We start from the raw sequence: 10,863 nt of genomic DNA on the forward strand, positions 1-10,863 counted from the left end.
CTGATCCACCTCCCTCTTTTTCCTCCTCTATCCTCCTCCCCCTTCCTCCCCTTTCTTTCTCCTCCTCCTCCACCTCCTCCTTGCTCTTGCTTCCTCCTCCTCTTCCTCTTTCCCCCCTTTCTCATCCTTTCCCTCCACATTCTATTTTTTGAAAAATAAAAAAATTAAGGAAGATTGAGATCTAGCTTGAAGCTTGAAGCCTAAGTAAGTATCAGGCTCGAGTTTAGAAAATAACCCAAAGATCGGACTAGGCCAAGCCCAGGTTTAACTAGTTTTACTTATACATTGGGCTGAGCCCGGCATGCCCAATGAACAGATCTATTTGAAACAAGTCAACTTAGCAAATCAATCTCATCTATGTATTCAAACATGATGCAAAATGCTAAGGCAGGTGACTAGATGGCCCAGCCTATGTAGACCATCTAGGCAGGCTAAGGTGGTTTAAAACCTTGATGTTAGGATGAGGTAGATTTATTTATATATTTTTATATTTTCTTACAAGTGGGAACCTTGATCCTTCTCCTGTTGTGTATTTATTCCAATATTATGTATCTATTCTATCTTCTTTTTAGTGAATGTAACCCAACTGAAATGGAAGAGATCCTGTATTGGGACCCAACACAATGAGTTCATACATATTGTGACCACTTGTTCTTCACACCTAGATATTGTTAGTATTGATTAATTGACTACAATTAAGCTTTTGCATGTTGTGTAATGGTCAACATTCATTGAAGCAATAACTGATGATCTGATATATAGATCAGTGCGTTTGCACCATCATAATTTGTGAGTTTCGATATAGTTTCTTTCTTGCACATTAGAGGCTGTCCTAAATCCAGGAAGATGTTTCACTCTGTAGTCCTCAGAAATCATGCATGGGCTTCTGGTCTTGCAAACATGGATGCTGTACGATTATAATGAGCTTGTGAAGATTTTAGATACTTCTTTAATTGATTATTTGGACATGGAAGAGGCTTGCAAGTTTTTAAAAGTTGGACTCCTAGGTACCCAAGATTCTGCAAAGCTTTGTCCCCCCCCCCCCCCCCCCCCCCCCCCCAGTGTCCTCTGTCATCAAGATGCTGACCGGTGAGAAAGATGTCCCCAAGCCTGGTCTGATCAGTGATATCATGGACCTCAAAGTTAAAAATCAGATGAGAGCTGCTGAGGCCCCTATGTCCTCCACCATGTCCTCTGTGGCTGAGACTTCGCATTTGTCATCAGAGAACATCACATGTGCTCCATGACCTTCAACATCTGAGCAAGACTGAAGCTTCAGAAAGTGTAATTGGATAGAAAATGATATTGCTGTCAGGGTTCGTGACTCAAGTAGATTCCATGCAACAGGTTTATTTTTTGAAGGAATTCTTTTCCCTTTATGTTCATTTTTAACTAAAACTTAGGTTCTGTATGTATGTACACTGCCAATTTCTTTAGAACTGGGAACTATGTGGAAGTATAAGCAGATAAGAGGACATTGTTTTCTTTGTTCGAGCAGAGAAACTTTACTTGAGATAACTGCTTCTGATTGTTCAGAGTATTGTGGTCGTGCATGGGATGATTTGATTTTCTCGGCTTGCATTTGCTGTAAATGGATGGTCGCTAAATAATATCGAACATCTAGTCAGAAGTTTTCTGGTCTCCAAGATATTGAACTACATAAATGGACCTTGCAAAGTTGATATTTGTATGCATGAACATGCTCCACATATACATGTGATGCATCTCATTTTCTTGTGAATTACTTAAGTGGAAGGTAAACCTCAACTTCTCAGTCTTCTACATTCAGAGGGATTTAGGGTTTGAAGGATGATCTAAATCCTCTTCTCTTAACCCCAGAAAAAGAAAAAACAAGAAAAAAAATAAAAAGAAAAACAGATTTATGGTTCCTCCTCCATCCTTCTCTTCTTTAATTATCCCTTTAATTGAATAATAGCTTCTGTTAAGCTTAGGTCTAGGGTGACTCGTCTATGACACGTACAAGATTTGGATCTAAAATTTAATCCAAACTGTCCCTTCAGTATGGGATGATTTCTGTTGGACCTCTATGTTATAAGTTGAACATGACAGTGAACTTTCTTATTTTTTTGTAAAGAAAAAAGTTAAGTCAGTTCAAGTTAAGCCTCAATTTTGGCACTTGAATTGGCAAATTCAACCTGGCATAACAACCAAATCTAGATTCGAAAGCCAAACCTAATTCGCATAATGGGACCCTATTTTCAGACATCTGGGTAGGATAAAGATGCACTCTATCCACTTGTGATCCTAATGGTACAAGCTCATTATCTCAACCTTTATTACAAGCTAATTTCATAGATTTGGAATGATAATAGTTAATATAATGTCACTAAAAATAAGGTGAATTTAGTGTCCTATTATTTCTAGTAACTAAAATTGTTGTTTGGCGACCAAAACATGAAACAAAATAAAATAAAATATTCTTTTCCACCATGACTATTTGTTCCGAAGTAATATCCTGTCTATAATTGATGAGAAGTTACCCCATGGAATGAGAAAATCTCACTACTATCTCATGTATCAAGAAAGAGGGAGATCTTGGGAAGTCCAAGAAAGTATGGTTTTTACAAGAACCAATTTTGGCCGGGCACTTTGGCCCGGATCACATCGGCCTGGAAGTTTGGCCCCAGCAAAAGGTTTCCCTGTGTCACCTAATCACGGGTCTCCTTCTGACACATGGTATTGGAGTTTTTGGAAAGTTGGACCTGTGAATGAAGCAGAAAAAGGCGCGCAATAGAATTTCTGATTTCACTTTGCAGGCATGCTTTATAAGAAAAAAGATTAGCTGATTCACTTTGCAGGCATCATTCATATGAACTCAAGGGAAGGGTGGAACAAAGGCATTGGAGCCAACTGCTTGGGATGCATGGATGGAGACATCAAGAATTATTTCCACCCCTGTTTACTTCATTGTCACCTTTTCTTCTTTCCCTTGGGTATGTGGGATTAGCAAGTAGTGCTCTGCATGTGTATATAAGCATCTAGCTGTACAGCTTCAGTAGTAGCTCTGGAAAAATTCTCTCTCATATGTACTGTTGCTGTTGTCTCTTTCCTACTATGGTTCTGCAGCTTGGTTCCCTTTTCTTGGTATGCCTGAATGGCTTGTGGATCGAAGGGCTCTTTTCACTTTGATTCCTCTGGGCACCGGCCCTCCAATCAGTACTACTTTGGCTGCCCCTTGCTGCTTTTGGGCAGAGACAAAGTCAGGGTGGTTGCCCTCACTTGAGCGTGCCAACATGGGCAGTACAGCTGCTGGTTGGTTTCATTGCCCCCATTGTGTCAGCATTCCAAACTCCCTTGTTTTGGAGAATGGCCTATGGGTGTGATCCATGAGATAGGTGGTTCTGCAAGGCTGCGAGCCAAGGCTGCATGCAAACCAAACCAAGGGAGCATGAGGGACATCAGAATCTAGCAAGTAGTTGATTGACTGAGAGAAAGATCATGTGAAACAGTGTGGAACAGAACCAAGGGACCAGGAAAGCCTATACCATAGGGACAGGCGCCAACATCTCTCTCTCTCTCTCTCTCTCTGTGTGTGTGTGTGTGTGTGTGTGTGTGTGTCCAAGAGTAATTAAGAACATGCAATATTCAACCAAGACAATTGTTCTTGAGTTACTTGATATTGTCCTTAGAAGGTAGGTCAGTTTTGTTTAACAGGTGAATAAATAAACCAACACATGAAGTAGTAATAGCACTTGTAACACTGCTTAGACCATATCCTAACATCCGGAGATCACCATAGATGTGGTGGCTTTGGGATGTGATCCGAGAAGTTCTAAGTCTAGAGTCAAATAAGACAACTTTTATATCATGCAGTCTCACTGAGGAGTTAAGAGAAAAGGTATCACTTAATAGACCAAAGCAGCGTTGGATGAGAGAGTTGATTGAGCCAGCTTGGAGGTACTTTAGTATAGGGAAAGTTTTATATGTTGAGAGATAGCTAAGGTAGGCTATTGTGAGCAGGCCAAATAAAAATATTGCAGGAGGCTTGAGGCTGATCGAGTATGATAATCGTTCTGATAGATGACACAGGATCTAGCCGTCACTGCAAATATGAATAGTCGAGAGCAATTAGCATAAGTTGCCAAAACATTCAAAAGTAGAGGCCGGACGTGAGCTACCATCGTTAAAGTACTGGAAAGTTATCGTATTGCTTGAAAATTCAAGTATAACAAATAGATTATAACATGAGCTAAAAGCATCTCGTCACTAAGAGGAACAAACTTTATCTTTATTTGTTTATTTATTGTTGTCTTTATTCTTTAGAGTTCTTTTAAATTCCCTGCATTTTACCTTTCAAATGTCTTTTTTTTAGTTTACGAGTAGGACTCTAGTTTACCATTAATTGTACAATATCACATAGCCCTTCCTATGCTAACTTCTCATCCTCCCGGGCAGTATGACGATAGCTAGTGAAAATCTTTGAGGTAGAGCCGATCATGAGCCGGGCCTTGGGCCTAAACTATATTCATTTTTAGCCTGACTTCGTGCCTGGCAATTTTTGTGCCTAAGCCTAGCCTATGATCAGCTACATCTTGAAGGTTGAGGCATCTGGATTCATATTACTATCATCATCACAACACTCCTTCAATCTTCTTTCTAGCTATATAGATGCCAAGTAGCACACCCACACATAACCTAGCTATAAAACTTGTCACCCTTCTTTCGACCACCCTGATGAGAGAAAAGGTGCCATCAACCTTCTAGCATACCCGTCTGTCTCTCCTGATGAAAAGGAGAAGAAACAAACACAAAACCACATGATTCAAATTTTCCATTAGACTTGCTTAGATGTGAATGTCATGGATTTTGCAGGTTTTTTCATAAGGTCATTTGCTTATCTTTCATCTAATAGATTTCAGTTTTGTCATAGTAATAGCATATTAGTTTTTTTTTATGTTACAACAAAGAGAGCAACGACTATTGGAATGAAATTTACTATTCAGGATACCTGATAAATGTGTTAGGTCGATTTGCATTTTTTTTAAGCAATATTCATGATTTGAAGCCCGAACCTCCTGAACGGCATGTCCAAGGGTGAGGTAAGAATCAGCTATATTACACATGTTAGTCCTCGCTTACCTTGTTTTGTACGTGGCCATTTTTAAGAATTAATAACAGCCTCTTCCGCTGCTCTCTCATTAATCCAATGAAATGAGTGGTGGTTTTATGTTAGTTGTACTTTCTTATTTAGAAAAAAAAATGAAAGAAAGAAACATCCTACTCTAAATATCAGGAAAAAAGGATCGTAAACAAGTTAGAATTTCTTTTGTTGTTTTGATGGAAGCAAATAAGTTAGATCTTAATTTTGCCGAGCATTTAGCAGGTCTCAATTTTGTTGGTTGTTGTCTATTTAGTGAAGTCTGATCTGGGTCTAAATTAAATTTGGGTTTCCCTTACCCACCTTGAACCCTACTAAATTCCACGTAGCTGCATTCACAAGCAAATGAATTTGGCTATGCAACCACAATGATCCTGGTACGATTTTGAAATAGGTATAGTTGAACTATAAAAAACGGGTATGCTCTTGGGCATATTGCCCTACAGTTCCTAACTAACTTTCCTGGGCAAATACCAATTGCCCCACAGGACACCATGCCTTGCAAATTGCATCAAGAATATTTCAAATAGTATTTGTTTGCAGTAACTGGAAAACAATAGGTACCTCAAAAGATTTCTTCAAACCAAAGACTTGGGCCTACCTGGTTGATAAGAATAAGTCAGATACATTAGGCTTGCAGTAATTGGAACATTAATGGAGATTGCCACCTCTAAAAACACAAATAAAAACATAAAAATGTATAATAGTATCCTGGTCATGTCCATCTCAAAACTTGCACTCTTATATGATGTGGATTTTCTGCAGGTCATTAACCCCATGCACATTCCTATTAAAAGCTCCAAAATGGTACATACACTTTGCAGAACAATGTTTTTTGTTTTTTTTATTAGAAAAGGAAAAATAAAACATAAAACACCAATGAGTGCCTTGTGAAGGTTGCGCAACCAAATTCCTTACTTTCAAAAAAACAATTATAAGCTTCTGCTGCTTCCATGTCAAGCAGTTTGAACTTTCAAAACAAAAAATTATGATCTTCTGCTGCCTTCATTGTGGCTTCCAGCAAAGTAGTTTCATGGATTCCTTGTTTATGTCCTTTTCTCTAGCCAGTTTGAGAGGAATAAACGCTGTCCACTATACTTAATTTAAATTTTTGTGTACTACTTAGAATACCATGCACCTGCTTTACAACTAAGAAATGTTATTATAAAACATCATACTCAAATTAATAAAGGCTTGTTTTCTAATGAATTCTTCTCCTGTTAACTTATGACAACCCACATGCCAAGCCAGCTTCCACAAGTGGTAGTCTGAGCACAATTTGTCTTTGGCTTCGTCTCGAGCATGCCCTCTTGTTAATGCAGATTTATAATAATCAACCGTAGTTGTTAGCATTGTTGCAAGTAATTTAGTGTTACCATAAAAGCTATGAGCATTTTATCCTATCTTTGTCACGAGCTTGAAACTTTGGGTGGGAAGTTTGTCTCACTTGGTGTCCCGAAGGCCCCTCGGCTTGCCTCTAACGTAAATAGCTCTTAATTGTACCTATGAGGTAATTGTTTCAATTGGAGTACCTTAAACAAAAATTTCTATTTCCCTTAGTTTCTCTTGGATAAAATTTCTTGTTTCTATTTGCAGCTTTGTGCTTCTCTTTCCCCACCCTTTTGAAAATGCAACCAAAATATCTACGGAACCACAATAATGAACTCCTACAGGAAGTTTTAAACCTAGTCAACTGTCATGCACCTTTTTTTCTGCAATATGAACCATTTGTTACTTCATAAAAATATTAATCTTCTCATTAGAGTATTAGAAATCAAATCTTATATTGCAAGTCTTTTTTTTTTTTGGTAGACTATGCTATAGGCTTTCTTTTGGTGTTCGATCTACTACCCGATATTATGGTCTAACTAAATTCAGAATTAACCCCACAAGCACGTGCATGTAGGCATGTATACATACATATATGGAGAAAAGGGGTAAATGAAAAGTAGTAAAAGATGGAAAATGATAACTTCCTTCTTCACAGAATTTAATCAATACCAATATCCTATTACATTGTCCCTTTATTGTAATTCATTGTAACAAAAGTCATGGGCAAACAAAGTTTCATGCTTGAATGTGTACAATTATATAATTATAAAAATACTAGTATAAATATAACTATTTCTAATATATTTGTAGGTGTGTGTGTATATATATATATAGAGAGAGAGAGAGGGGGGGAGAGAGAAATTCTGGATTATGGCACATGGAACTGGTTGTACTCTCTTTCTCTCTCCGGGCTTGTTTAAAATAATACTTCTAGAAAGTACCATTTTTGAAGTAAAGGTTGTTGAAGTGCACTTTCATGATTCATATAATTCATTATATAGTGTAGAAAGTCAGTTCCAACTTCTTTAGATGTTTTGCTGATTTGAAAGTGGGCAAGGATGGTCACCCCCGAAGTAAGTGATGAAGTTACCTGTCGTACCCTAAACCCGAAGCGCATGTCTGCACGGCGGACCATACCAATATGTAAGGCTATAGATCATATCAAAACAATAATATTTTTTAAAAAATTAATTTAATTAAGAACTTATCTAAAGAGCTCATATAATAGTTCTAAAGTGACATAAGTCAATATGTGCTAACTACTAACATAACTCAAATAAAATGTTCTAACTAGACCGACTAAAATCCCAATGACTGAAAGTATCTTCAAAAAAAATAGCGCACTCCCCAAGTCCCAAGTAATCATCCATCCGGATCTGAAAAATAGAGCAACATCATAATGACCTACACTAGCTTAATAAGCAACATAATTTTTCGAAGTGGGGTCAAAGCATGCCAAGTAATTTAGTTAAAAACACAAAATACTGACTAAAAAATAAATTATATCTTGAATAATGTATATTTCTTCTGAAATATTCTATAGTTTTAATACCAGAAACTGGATATCGAAAATCAGAAATCAAATTTCAGAAATTAGGCTATGGCTACGTAACCCAGTGGCATGGGTCAGAATGTACAAAATGCCAAAAACTACCATTCTTAATCACCGGAGGCACGGTGTCACAAACACCACTATTTTAGTCATCGATGGAGCGATGTCGAAACTAATTTCTCACAGATTATAAGTCGATAGGGCCAACGAATAATCCCTATTGGTGGGGCCAGATCAGATCATAACCATGTTGAGAATACATATTTATAAAATAGAATTTTCATGATTTGCCTAGTCACACTTTTCAAATTTCATAACTTATAACATAATTTTAAAATAATTATTAACATGCCTAGCCCATTTAACTAAATACAAAATATATATCAAAATTAATCAACTAATAGTTAATTTACGCAAATAATTTGGAAAACATACTTTGGAGTATTAGGTTACTTACCTCTTATCACTTCAAAAAAATCTACTTCAGTTAGACGGGTCAGGTACACCTGTTTTAATGTAATTAATCTATCCTAAATTTCATCATCATTCCAAAAATCAAACGAAGTTAAAATTAAACATCACTGAAGAACGGCCTCATGCCTCCAAATTAGGTCAGTCGAGTGACAATGCCCGACGGTCCAGATTGGTCCGAGCAAGAAGGATTCAACGGGTCAGGTAAAGATCAAAAGTGGCCAAATCTATGAGGGCTGAAGTAATAAGTCGGTCTCTTGCCTGGATACTGGGGCGGTTCAGCGCCTCCAAACTGGGTCAACCTGGATCCGAGCAACAAAGAGAGCGAAGCTTAACCATAATTCCTAAGCTTGTCTAGAGAGAGAAAGAGAGATGGGAGAGAGAATCTTAGCTCGGGTTCTGCCATGAGTCTAAGTTTGGTCCGTTGATGGCACAGCCGATTCTAGATCATCAATGTATTCAGTCCACAAGTCAAATAGAGAGAGAAAGTTCCATAAAGAGGAAAAGTCCTATAGAAAGAAAATTCCATAGAGAAACAAAATTCCATAGAGAGAGAAAGTCATGTAGAGAGAGAAAAATCTTATAGAGAGAGAAAATTTCATAGAGAGAGAAAGTCATGTAGTGAGAGAAAATCCCATAGAGAGAGAAAATCTCATAGAAAGAGAAAGTCCTGTAGAGAGAAAAAAAGGTTTTTCTTCTTTTTTTCTATTTTTATTACTTACAAATAGGGGACAAATGGAAAGAAAATAAAAGAAATAAGAAGAAGAAGAACAGAGAGGAGGAAGAAAGGGAAAAGGAGGAAGAAGAAGCCTAGAAAGAAAGTTTGGTGGCGGTCGAGCGTAGGTGGTCGACGGCCAGCCGTTCACAGCAAGTGGCGGTCGACGGCAGCTGTGGCGGCAGGTGGCGGCCGACGAGAAAGGAAAATCGAGATCATTCTCAGTTTGGCCAAAATAGGAGAAGAAAACCACTTGGTTCTGGGTTGGAACAGAGGAATAGGGGGGAAGGAGACTTACCGACGATCGACAGAGATGGCAGATCTCAGCCAAGGGCGGCTAGGTCTGGCGACTAGCGGCGGCAGAGTTCGAAAAAAGGAGAAAGAGGAAACATGGCCATCGGTGGTCTAGAGGGAAGAAGAAGAGACTTTGGCAGGGGCGCTTGATTGAGGCGGCACCCCGATCACCGAAGAAGAGGAAGGAGGAGGAGAGTTGCTCGTGTTAGAAGTATGCCCTAGAAGCTAATTTGGCTGACGCATTATTTTATTCTGGAACATAAATTTGTACTTGACCTAATTAAGTTGGGCATTCCTTTCATTCATGTTCTTATGTGTCCATGAATCGTCCAAGGAATTAATAAGATGATGACGCATATTCTCAAGAGTTGAGAATTTGAGGCATGTGTCATTGGTGATTAATTCCTGAATTGCTCCTGATCGATAGATCATCACGAAGACGGTGATTAATCCGCTGAGATTAGTGCACATATTGCTTTCTTTGATGGACGAGTCTTGAGTCCACAGTGTAGAGACACTGGAGCAATTGTGCAAGTGCTTGTTAGAGAACAAGGGTACTGAGCGTGACCAAGATAAGAAGTCACTTGGATGTCTATCCACTCGTCAGTGACTTGCTTGATGTTGCAGTAGTGTGACTGGTCCTTTGACCTGTGGTGCTTCGGCTACTCACAGTGAGGTTATTGTAGTTTGACTGTACATATACATGGTCTCTAGACATATGGGTCCATGCAGTGTAGATTGGCTGCGGTAGGTTCACTGTAGGAGTAGGGTATGCACCTATATGGAATCTATCGACCTTGGTAGATAAGGAGAGATCCTATGTGATTTATGAGATTGAGTTCGTAAGACCTCGGCCGGAGCAGTATGCACAGTGGAGAAAGAGTTTTTCACTCTCGAGCTTAAGTCGAATAAATCTTGACATATGACAGACGATGGGGTTTGACGAGTTGTTCATGACCTCCATCCTGTAGGGATCTACGATAGAAGGACTGTATCATACGATAACTGCACCTAGAGATTCAACATTCCATTCTGCTAGGTAGCCACTACATGCTGTTAGGTGTCACTGGTGGATGGTGAGACTCATAGGGAATATCTTGATGATCGATAAACCCTGATGAGTTGAGTTGGAATTGTTCCAACCCATTGAAAGATGTTTTCAATAATATTGTGATAGAGATCGCAATATATCTTACTACCAGTCAGAATAGAACCTATGGGGTCACACACACTAGAGGTATTGACCGATCCGATGGTTGAAATGTGATTATGAATCACGAGTAATCAATTCGATTGATAATCAAATTGAAGAAGGAATAATGAGAATTGATTAATTGGACTTGGAACACGAATCCTACTTGAAGTAGGATTCCTGGAGTC

The sequence above is a fragment of the Phoenix dactylifera genome, chromosome 14, assembly GCF_051530095.1.
Source record: "Phoenix dactylifera cultivar Ajwa chromosome 14, Ajwa_hap1_PhDact_Kaust_v1.1, whole genome shotgun sequence".
In the NCBI taxonomy this organism is placed as follows: Eukaryota; Viridiplantae; Streptophyta; class Magnoliopsida; order Arecales; family Arecaceae; genus Phoenix; species Phoenix dactylifera.